We start from the raw sequence: 12,029 nt of genomic DNA on the forward strand, positions 1-12,029 counted from the left end.
GACGATTCCTTAAGCCACAGCGAGAATAAGTGTTTGTGCTCATAAACTCCAGATGGATCGCAAATTGGTCGGTGTGTCGTACGTGCATTCTTGCAGTACAGTGAGAATGCGTACATTTTTTTTTTTTTCATGTCGCCAGACGTCTAGCTGGCAAGTCCGCCTGAGTGCCCCAGGAAGTCCAAGCAGAGAAAAGCAAGTAGAAGGAAGCGATAAAGGTGACCTTTTTTAAAAACACGCAAGAACTGGGCAGCGGCCGGCACCTGCGTTTGATGAGAACAGTTCAATTGGCTGGGCTGATAAAGCATGTTAATTTTCATAAAAGCCAGTAAAAAGAGAGAGAGGGCTCTTTAATAGAAAAACAGAGAATTTTGCCGGCCTGTATATAACCGCTGGCATGCTACTCTGTATAGGAATGGGGAATGGGATTAAAAGATTCCAGAAAAGAGTGGGAGAAAACAAAGGATAAAAATAAATCTGAAATGTCCGAGTGGACCTGATACTAATTTTTACAGGTGACATGGCGGGTAAATTTAGGCTTTTGTATAGGAAGGATGCAATTTTTAAAGCTTTCCTATTTGACCAATTTCTGTCAGGTATTTGAACAATAAATCCAAAACCCGTCGCTGTTTTGAAGGGCCGGGCATTGGACCTAAGATGTTCGGTAACGTTAACGGTTCGGGGCAAATCATGTCCATTTGGTGCTCAAAAAATTGTCTCTCGTCGCGGTACGCGGGGCATTCTAGTAATATGTGCTCAATTGTCTCTAAGTTGCGACAGTTATCACAGTATGGGCTAGTGGTAAGTCCTATGCGGTACAGATAATTGTTCGTGTATGCCACGTTCAGTCGAAGACGATCGTACAATGTCTCTAAGTGGCGAGGAAGTGGTCGTGGAATTTTCGGTCGCATTTCTGGGTCAATTTAACGTAGGAAGTTGTCTTGGTGAAGCGGCAGATTCAAGATGCGGTCTTTTTCTTGATAGGCATATTTTTTTGCCATGGTTGAAGCGTCGGCTTTTGTAAAATACGTTCTTCTGAATTTGCGGTATTGGAGTCCATTTCTGACAGCTTCGTCCGCTCTTTCATTTCCCGAAATGCCGGCATGGCCAGGTATCCACTGAAACTTTATGCACTGCCCAGCAATCTTAGCCCTGTGGTGAAGATATGCAATGTCAAATGCTGCTGGTTGATTATTGCAACGCTTGTGCCTGTTCCACATACTTTGTAGGGCTGCTTTTGAGTCTGTGAAAATCACCCATGTCTTTGGCGGCTGCTGTCGAAGTACATACACAAGGGCCTCCTTAATGCCATATAGCTCCGCTGAAGTAGATGATGTCGCTCGCTCAAGACGAAACGAGAATCGTTGCCCTGTAGAGGGAACAAAAAGTCCGCATGATGAACGATGTGGGGTTGTACCTACGAAACACGCAAGCAGCTATTTGATGTCTAAAAGATGTCTTCAACGGCTAATTCAAAAGCCTAGTAGCTGTCTTGATCAAGGCATTTTGTAGCCATGGACGTCTAGAAGTACTTCAGTTAGCCCTGCTAACGTTACGCTAAAAGTTGGCTAATGGACAGCTTGACAAGAACAACTGAAGACTTTTATTAGACATTGCCCTAAATTTTTGCGGCAGCTCTTACAGTAACACGACGTTTGCCCACAGTTACAATTTATTTTAAACGAGGCATGGACATCAGAAAAAATAAGTTTATATTGTCGGATAGAGTGATGCAGAGGTAGTTTTTCCAGATGTGAACCATGGGAATAGTGTAGTACAGCCTCATTGGTCAATTTGTGCTTTTTAATTAGACCAATCAATTGAATGCCACCTGTCAGAATTATTTTGCAAATCAAACAAGATCTGTATTGTATGCTGATATAATTCCAATGTTCACTCATTGACCTAAACAAGAACATCTCTGCGTGAAACACGTCATTATTGACAAAACTTCGCCCTGCTGAGTCTCCACCAAATTGAAATAGTTTCTAGCAAAGAAAAATTTTGTCAGTGATGCTGCAGATCAGGCAAAAATTACATCCTGGTTTCAGCTACAGGGGGCACAATAGCCTTACACCAGTATACGAAACAGAACACTGTGCTGCAATGAGTTAAGAAATAAAGGATAGTACACATCTGGAAAAACACTCTGCGAACCACTCTAACTAGCAATATAAATGTATTTTTTCTGATGTCCATGCTCCATTTAAAAGTAAATTGTAACTTACTTTCTGGGTGCATCTTGTAAGGTAACCCCACATGCTTGCACAGCATCACACAGAAATAATGGCCAGTTCTTCGGCATACCATCCATTAGTGAATTCCTTGTACGTTGCATGTTACAAGAACTGAAAGATAAATCATAATATGTTGTTATTTTTTTTTTCATAAATTGTATGATGACCTTTTTATGCATAAAAGGTGATTGCAAGCGAAAATGCAGCAAGGCACAACTTCACACCATGTCACATACTCATACTTTATTACCTATTAAACTAGAAAAGATGCAGAAAGTGTAATTAACAAGAGTGACAAATAGCAGCAAAGCTGATCATGGATAAATCTTGAAGATGATTGCCGCCGCTGCCAGAGTAGGCCAGCTTTCGTAGGAGAGCACTGGCTGCCCACAAAAGCTTGCTGTCACAGGCCACCCGTGACGGTTCTTGTAGACATAGGAAAGCAATACCTGCACAGAATAGGAAAAAAAAGGGCAAGGGAGGAAATGGGAATGTTGAAATTGGAACTTCAATTAGCAATATGTGCTAAGTAAGAAGTTTGGCTCACATTAAAAATAAATTTAAGCACTCCTTTCTCTTAAATTAGGGGTATCTTAAGGTATGTATGCGATGATGTTTAAAATGACTAGTATATTTCCTATCATAAGAAGCCAACAAACACTGACACCAAGGACAACATAGGGGAAATTACTTGTGCTTAATAAATTTAATAAACGATAAATTAATGGAAATTAAAGTGGATGAAAAAACACCTTGCCGCAGGTAGGAACTGAACCCACAACCTTCGCATTTCGCGTGCCATGCTCTACCAATTGAGCTACAGCGGCGTCGTTTTCCCATCCACTTTCTTGGGTATTTATGTGTCCTAGTAGAACGCTGGGAGAATTAGCCAGCGCCCTAACTCAGAGACCTTGTTCCTGGCATATAGTCATTAAGTTGCATAGCAGAGTCAAAGTCAGCCTTTAAATTATTGTATGGTGTTTTGTGGCTAAAAAGCCACTTATCAACCTGTCAAACAAGTCTGAGAAGCTTCCTGCAAAATATAAGTTTAAAACAGTAATTCACTCTGCAGGTAAATGATGTACTAACTTAATTAAAAAGTTAATAGCGTCTTATATTGTTGAACTAAAAGCAAGTTTGGCATTTGGCGCTGCCTAGCTGTTGCCTTTCTTTCAAACTTAAACATGACACAGTACAGAGTAAGCAGGTAGCATGCAAAGGAGGACTGGTGATAAAGTAGTGTTCCAAAGCAACACTCCTAGCTGGATCAATCACTTTTGTTGATATATCTTCAAGTGACCCTAATTGAATTCGGGCAATACCTCACACAAATGACGCAACACCTTGGATGATGCGTCATACAAAGTTGAAAGTATCTTGGAAGTTTTAACATGCTGTTTACATGAGAAAGTGCAAAGTGATTCGTATAGGTGGCAAATTATCAATGTATCTATAGCCTCAGGTAATTCTGAGCATCTATGCTGACTTGCAACTGAGAAGCCACTGCACACAAAAAGGTGTATTCAAGTAATGGTCCATGCAGAATAATTGCCCACCTAGTGAAAAGGCAAATGTGGCAGGCTAGTGGGCCAGGGCAAATAAATTGATAAATTCTGATAACACCTCCAATGATATTATTGAAATAGGTGATAAAAAAACAGCACAGGTAAAATTGCAGTCATGACAAAATTTAAAAAGCACCTCTGCAAACTGCTGGAACCCTCAGCATCATGCTTGTTCTACATGCACATATGTTGCAGCGCAATCTATATCTTAGACGCAGGCGCCTCCACAGATCACTTTGTGATCTCCTCACCATAAGGTTAAAAAACAGTCTGGCACAAGCTACTTGATGTGCTTCATTTTGCAAGCACCAGCCAAGTGCTGATGGTGGTAGAGCAAAATTGGAGTCTGTCCTTGTATAGAAGCCTTGGCCCATGTTTTATCAATTCTAGCGGCAAAGCACACCTTTTACAGCACACATAAATCTTAAATTACACTGGTTGCTGATGCTGTACAATAAGTTCCTGTAAAGAAACTAAATCACACAGAAAACATTTAGAATACCAAACTAATCAAATACTGGCTTGAATACATTTGTGCATTAGGGAAGCAAGGTGTAATGTACACTGTTGTAGAAAATTTTACTCATGTATGGAATACTATGACACAGCAGAGTTAATTTGCGAGTTCTTACATCGCAATGACTGCCTACAGGTAAATTTTGTAAGGCTTAGGGAAACTAATTATTAGTAGAACTGTGTATGTACACTGGCACTGAGAAATTGGTTATAATAGTGGCAGCTTATAATGGACCAGTGCAAAAAAATGGCCGTTGGTGAGACACCAACTAGCTAGTTTACCACGAAGCGCTCCCTGGCCTTAACCCACATAAAAAGCACCGGGACGACCAGAGAGGGTACAGTACATTGGCTTACACTGATCATGAGGTCCCGTCATCCAGCTAGCGCCAAGGTACAAGAAGGATGTCCAGCCGTCTATAGAGTGAAAGGGACAAAATAAGATAGCATCAAGTCACTTGAAAGGCAGATTTGCAATTACAAATAAGGTGACCCAGTCACAGTCATTCATTAATAAATGCCAAGCTGTCGTGATTTTACTCCCAGATGAAGCACCTACTAGGTTAAAGGTTTTGCAGCTTATTTAGAACAAAACAAGTGAAATTTGTACATCAGCAGACGATTTAATTTTGAATTGTATAGATGAAGTAAACATTGCAGTTATATTTTTTGTTTTGCTATAAAGTGGGATAGCTACAAACTGCATAGTCACTGACACACGCGCGCACACGCAAGTACAAAAGGACACAAAATAAGGCGAGTTCAGTCTGGTTCAGCATTACAGCCAGCGCGTCGTCTTCGAATGCACTCCTTTCGGTTGGCTCGTGCTACGTTAACCACAGGCTAACAAGCAGGGCAAAGTTCTGACTGTTGTTGCGGAAGTCGTGGAGCGCGGTAGTGCTGAACGGCTGAACACAAGCAGAACCCTCGTATAAAAGTAATGACGAAAACTCGCAGGGCAGAAGAGCCCATATACCAAGAATTGCCGCGGGTAACACCTAAATATATTCACATTGTTGACGAAAAACGAAGCGCAATGCATTTCACTTACCGGAAAAAGTGTTATCCGAACGTGCGACGTACAAAGACGCACCGAGACACGAAGGCGGCGAACGCAGATCCCGCCACTGTGGTAGTAAGCCGTCGGCGAAAACACGCAATACAGCCGATGTCGCGAAGCACTGATGCAAAACACACGGCACACAGCATCATCACAGCTAAATGACTCCAGTTAATATCCAGTATAAATGTACAAAATGGCTCAGAATAGCGCACAACTGGATAACGAACCCACGACCGAGAAATAGCGGGCGGCAGTGGCCGTTTTTTCAAACTTCCTGCCTCCCAGTGTCTCCAGCACAGAATGAGATGTCCGACAAATTTGGATTGTGCCGCCGAAGTGGTCGCAGCGCGGTGGCTCTGTGACACCGCTGTGCAACACCGGCGTTTCGCTCCTGTTGCTGTAAATACCTGCGGCGCGAGCATAGAATGGTTTCCAGGCATCGTGTGCGCGTCCCGTATGGAAAACAATAACACGCCCTTGATTGTTGAAGTTGTGGTGTGAAATTATTTAATATTAAAGCCAATTAACTTATGTTGCTCCGAACGAGTTCGATTTGTCTGGGGCGTCTTTTATTTGCTAACACCGACGGCCGACGGTAACCGCACATTTAACACGTCGTTTGGCATTTTATGCACTTTTAGACAAAAAGATCTAGAAAAGTTCCTGAGTTAGACATTCTGAATGCGTTTACCAAAACAGACTCTAGTGACAACCGTAGTGGCTTTTGCCGCAGATAAAATGTATACTAGCATATTCCAAGTGCTGAGGTTATGTTTAGAAGAAATTCTATTTTCAGTCTTATCATAGACCAAGATGTCTATAGCCGTTTGTAGCCGTTTCAAGAAGTTTTTAAGAGGTTCTGTGTTTCGTGGGTAGAGCCATCTGTGAAAGTGTGCGTTGCGGCTGCGTATTCTTTGTGCATATATTCAAAAGCTATCTGATAAGTCGCTGCTATTGGCGGCGAGGAGTTACGGAGTCGCCCTCTATCGGAAGCGCCTCGCTGGCGTAGTATGAGGGATCACGTGGCGCGCTCCTCATAGGTTTTGCTCTCAGCGCTCACTGAAAACACCACGCGTGAGCTCTCCCGGACATTTCTGTGAGTACTTTCGAAACGAGAGAAGTTTCTTACTGTCTAAATAATAATCTTGGGCAAACTGAAAACACACAATCGTTTACAGCCGCTATCTCTTTACCGAATACGTACAGTGAACGCCACTGCGCGCGGTCGCCGCGATGGAGTCTCCCGAACCGGCTTCTTGCGTGAAAGGTAGGTAAACGCTGAGAGCAAACTATGTGAAATATGTTCTTATAGTGTTTGTATAACTAAATGGAGCGTAATAGAATGAAGCCTCAATGCAGCGATCGCGCAGATTCGCAGCGACCGACTGCGCGTCTGCATGCTTGTCCGCGCACTGTTTCGCTTTCTGCGCGCGCGCGTTTTCGCACCGTGCCATGAGCTTAAGGCCGCAGAATATGAGCATTTGACAGTATACAAGCAACCATTGTTGCGTGGGCGCTATCAGAGCTGTTCAAAAATAATTTCATTGTAGAGACTTCGACGCCTACGGGACTGTGATGTGCCGTCGCGACGATTCAATCTTTTTTTCTTCTAAATTCTTTGACCTTTCAATACTATTTCTCTAGTTGCGTCGCACTGTATGTTTATCGGTGTTCTCAGCGTGCAATTTCCCGCTGCTCCTTTTTTTGTAATCCAGTGCATTAATTCATAACACAAACATGACCATATGCCATGCTTTTTTTAAATGTGCTTCTTACCGCTGCCTTTCCACTCCACTGAACTTGCCAGTATCTATAGTATCGACAAGTTCATAGACTAAACCGTCATGACATTAGTCGGGCAGCGGACTCGGGCGAGCGTCTCAGTGCGCGTTTCCAGAACATCGCAGGCCCGGCGCCGTAGCAGAAATCTTCCTTGCGTCTGTGCTTGCTGCATACCCGAGTTGTAGCCGATGACCGTTTGCCGGTTTTATGTTTCGCGAGCCAAGCTTCACACAGCTTCTTGTCCTGCGGCTACGTGCGAATAAGGCTGACACCGGCCTCCGTTACGTGCGTCCGGCTCTGCGGCACCGAGCTGTAGCCTACCATGTTGCGCGCCTTCAAAGGCAGCCACTACCTATTGTAGTGCTTTCAAGCGTTGTAGAGGAGACACTCGAAGCGTGAAAATTTCGCCACTAAATGAAAACCGCAGCGTACGAGGGAATTTAAGCTCGTTTTCAGCTCGCTTCGGCGCGCCCGAAGCAGACGACGCGGCCGCTATGACCACGTGATCCCTCCTAGCACGTCACGCCGACGGTGGCGCCAGCTTTTCCAGTGGTGGAGCTCGAGGCCATATGCATTTTCTTTTTCGCACTGATTCCAGGTATGTATGGCACGATTTCCAGTGGGGACAGTGTCCATGGTGAAATGTTTCGCGGCATAATTTGTGACGCCTGAGCAGGAATCGAAATAGATATGCTTCCGACGGCCTGCCCAAAGCTAGATGTAGCGCAGGTTCTGGAAATATCCTTTAAAAAGTGAGTCTTCGTATGAATGACGTGGCGGAGGTGTATCCGAAGTGTCTCCTGCGAACAGAGCACTTCCAGAGGCAGGCATCCGGCTTCTGCTACAGTCCCTGAGAGGGACGACCCCTTCGGAAGGCCAAGACATACGCCAGTAAAAGCAGCCGATTCTACCTCACAGCCCAATTTGCTAAGTTCATATGAACGTCGTTCAACATGACTTCGGCAACGGTAATGCGATGAGACATCGCGACTACATTCTTTTGATTAGTATTGCTGCGGGGCGCGCGCGTCCGAGAATTAAACGTCGTAAAGTAGCGACACTCTCCCGGCTCTCCTCCTCCGCCTTCACTCCTCGTGGTTTCTCGTCTTTTATGCTCCCTCGTGACTGTGGCGCCGCCTACGCCGCTCGACCGTAGCAGACGACCTTTGGCAGAGCGAATGCACGCGTGGCAAGGCGGTGTGCGTTCAGCGTTCGCGTTGGCTTTCTAGCTCCGAGTAACTTCGTGTACAGCACAGAACTTCTACACGGGCGGTTATGCAAATTCACTGACGGCAGTTCTTTTCTTTTCTGTTTTTTTGTCCATTGCACCCCAGATTCCTTGTCACCATCTTAACCCCTTCAAAATTACCCGATGCTTCGCTACTACACTACTCCAGTCATTCTTTCAACTGTTGCATTTTTTTGTCTTTTTTTGTTACTCGCGCACTGCCCGGCTGACCGGCTCTTCTAAAGCCACAAAAGCATGCCGCCAACAAAGCCCCTGAAGGCTCCATAACCTCTCGCTCCCCCAATACCCTGCTATATACTTCTTTTTCTTTTCCTGTTTTCCTCCCTCTTGCTCTTCTCTTTTTCTCCCCGCCTTTCCACTCTCCCGCTCATGTCCCCTCGTATTAGAAACCACGCTTAGAGACATCAGGTGACAGTGCTCATTTTCTTTGCAGTCTCTCCCTTTACAGCCAGCTGCCACTGACAACTGCACGTGACGTCACTCTACTAACCCGTTAAAACTAACCTGCCGAGGATGAAGAGGCCGCCTTTGACAAAGATAGGTCCTCTTATTGAAACATTGGCCTGCCTTTCTGAGGCACCTTATCCCTTCCCTATTTATAACCTATATACCACATTTTTCCTTTTTTGTAGGCTAGAAGGTCGTTCAAGTTCTTCCACAAGATGTTGGCCTGACCACATGTTGATTCAAACTGATTAGTACAGAATTCTTTCCTGGCCTTCTTTAATTCTTTATCCAAATAGTTTCTATATGCTTTAAATGAATTCAGGTCATTAATATCTTTCGTTCTGATAAACTTATGATATAACTTATTCTTCATTTCCATTTTGGTTATAAGCTCATTTTTAATCCAAGGCTTGCGGCTATGCCATGTTCATTTCAGGGTTTTTATTGGAAAACATGTAGCATAGATGAGCTTCAATATGTTCAAGAAAGCATTTTATGCTTTTTCAGCATCGTTTTCCAAGAGAATAATGTTCCAGGTGACGTCAGCTATGGATTTCCTAAATATAAAGAATATATACTCAGAAATATCCTGAAAAGAAAATCTCTATTTTTCTTTCGGTTTCTATGTTTGAAGCGACAAATAGGGGAAGATTGTCACTCAAATCTGAAATAATTACTCCTGATTTTACAGTACGAATGTCCAGGTTCATAATGAATACGTCTAGTACCGATGATGAACTACTCATGATCCATGGTGGCATGACATTCAAAAGCCCATATACGTTTCATAATAAATCCATATCTTTTTTAGACCTATGACAGCCTAACATGTTGATGTTATCACACACAAGCTATCACACACAAGCTTCACATCTGTTTCCCCAATATAAAACAAAGAATCAAGAAACGTAAAGAATCTGAGTACAGAGCCCAGTGGTGGGCGATAACATCCAACAATTTAAACACTGTGTTTTGTGAACATACAGATAACACCTCATAATCAGGCCCAGAAACAGTAAATTGCAATAAAGGATCTAGTTCCCAGCCTTTCTTAAAAAGCATGCAGACACCACTATCTCAGGTCATACTACAGTTTAAAAAGAATGTTTGATAGTTTGCAATATAAAAAAGTTCCAAGTAACTTGTAGACCAGATTTCTGTGATCATTATAACTTCAAATGATGCATTCAGTTCCTGCAAAAGTGCTGTTAAATCCAATTCTTTGTTTCTAACGGACTGTACATTTAAATGAAGGCATTTCAAAGATTCCTAGAAGTCTGTGCCAAGTTCATTTGAAAACTTGTTAGGAAATACATTCCAAAATGTACTCGGAACATTCGCCATGTTGATCCTTATATAGTCCCCACATCAGCACCAGGCGGTCACGTGGCTGGTCTAGTGGCTCGCCCAGAAGTCAATTATGAAGCAGTTGCCAGCAGCAGGCAACCCTTGAAGAAACGTGCTATCACAGCTCGCCCGTGTGTGGCGGTAGGCTGCAACTATACAATAGATTGTTTAGATGGGTGCTTCTGTGGCCACTGTTGCTGACAAAGTGTTTTCCAGTTTACTTGGGTGTCACTTTATGAGGCCAACATCAGTAGCAGGCAGTCAGGTGGCCGGTCTTGATGATGATACGATTTCATATCAGCAGCAGCAGCAGCCTACTTTTATGTCCACTGCCAGGGCGAAGGCGTCTCCCAGCAATCTCCAATTACCCCTGTCTTGTGCTAGCTGATTCCAACATGCACCTGCAAATTTCCTCATTTCATCACTTCACCTAATTTTCTCTTGTCCTCAACAGCACTTCCCTTGCTTTGGCACCCATTCTTTAACTCTAGTGGGCCACTGTTTATCTAATCCATGCATTACATGCATGGCCTGCCCAGCTCAATTTATTTTTCTCTTAATGGCAACTAGAAAACCGGCTATCCCCGTTTCCTCTCTGATCTGCACTGCTCTCTTCCTATCTCTTAATGTTATGCCGAACATTTTTCTTTCCATCAACCTTTGAGCAGTCGACGTGTTCTTGAGCTTCTTTGCTACCCTCCAAGTTTCTGCCCCACATGTTAGCACTGGCAGAATGAAATGAGTGCACACCTTTGTTTTTTTTTCAATGACAGAGGCAAGCTCCCATTCAGGATTTGATGTCTGCCTTATACACTCCAACCCATTTTTATTCTGTGAATTTTCTTCACATGGTCAGGGCCCCTTGTGAGTAATAGACCTACATAAACATACTCCTGCACTAACTCTAGAGGCTGACTGGCAATCACAAATTCTTGTTTCCTAGCCAGGCTATTGAACATTATCTTTGTCTCCTGCATATTAATCTTCAACCCCATTCTTGCACTTTCTCAGTTAAGGTCCTCAATCATTTGTTGCAGTTCATCTCCAATGTTGCTACAGGACAATGTCATGTGCAAACTGAGAGGTTACCAAGATATTCGCCATTAATCCTCACTCCTAAGTCTTCCCAGTCTAATAGCTTGAATATTTCTTTTAAACATGCAGCGACTAGCATTGGAGATATTTTGTCTCCTTGCCCGACCACTTTATTGATAGGCAATTTTCTACTTGTGTGGAACCAAGGTAGCTGTGGAATCTTTGTAGCTATTGGTCAAGATATTCATGTATGCCTCCTGTAAGCCTTGTTTACACAATGCCTCCATGACTGCTAGTATCTCTACTGAATCAAATGCCTTTGCATAATCTATGAAAGCCCTGTAGAGAGGTTGATTGTACTTCACAGATTTCTCACTTATCTTACAGATGACATGTAAGTGAAAGCTGGTTAATTATTAATACTAGTGCCACACAGCATCCAATTTTCTCCGACATGCTTAACAGAAGTATGAGTAAGCATAAAAGTGTCATCTCTTAGGTTAAGTTTTCACTGCTGTCACTTGCTAGCCTGACTTGGGATGTCCTCGTGAATTTTGCAACAGGTATGTATTTCGTATCTTAAGGTACAACATACTTCATATGCTGCATTGAAAATACAGATACTGATATATGTCCTCTGGAACATATACAGATTTAAAGAGACTCGAGGAGTAACTGAAGATAGTATCTAAGATAAATGTACCTTCAATACTACCCAGCCATACCATGTTTTACTATCATGTTTACAATATAATAGGTTGCTGCCATGTTAAAGCAACTACTCATTTAGA

The 12,029-nt window shown here is 43.2% G+C and overlaps 1 long non-coding RNA gene across 1 annotated transcript; it reads right to left on the bottom strand.

Annotated features, from left to right (window-relative positions):
* Positions 1–2,462: 2,462 nt before the first annotated feature.
* On the bottom strand, positions 2,463–5,655 carry LOC135901896 (uncharacterized). Its single transcript, XR_010564301.2, has 3 exons — positions 5,367–5,655; positions 4,673–4,732; positions 2,463–2,683 (listed from the first exon to the last, which is right to left on the bottom strand). It is a non-coding gene; the product is annotated as an uncharacterized lncRNA (long non-coding RNA).
* Between the last annotated feature and the right edge of the window lie 6,374 nt (positions 5,656–12,029).

The sequence above is a fragment of the Dermacentor albipictus genome, chromosome 1 (assembly GCF_038994185.2).
Source record: "Dermacentor albipictus isolate Rhodes 1998 colony chromosome 1, USDA_Dalb.pri_finalv2, whole genome shotgun sequence".
Lineage (NCBI taxonomy): Eukaryota > Metazoa > Arthropoda > Arachnida > Ixodida > Ixodidae > Dermacentor > Dermacentor albipictus.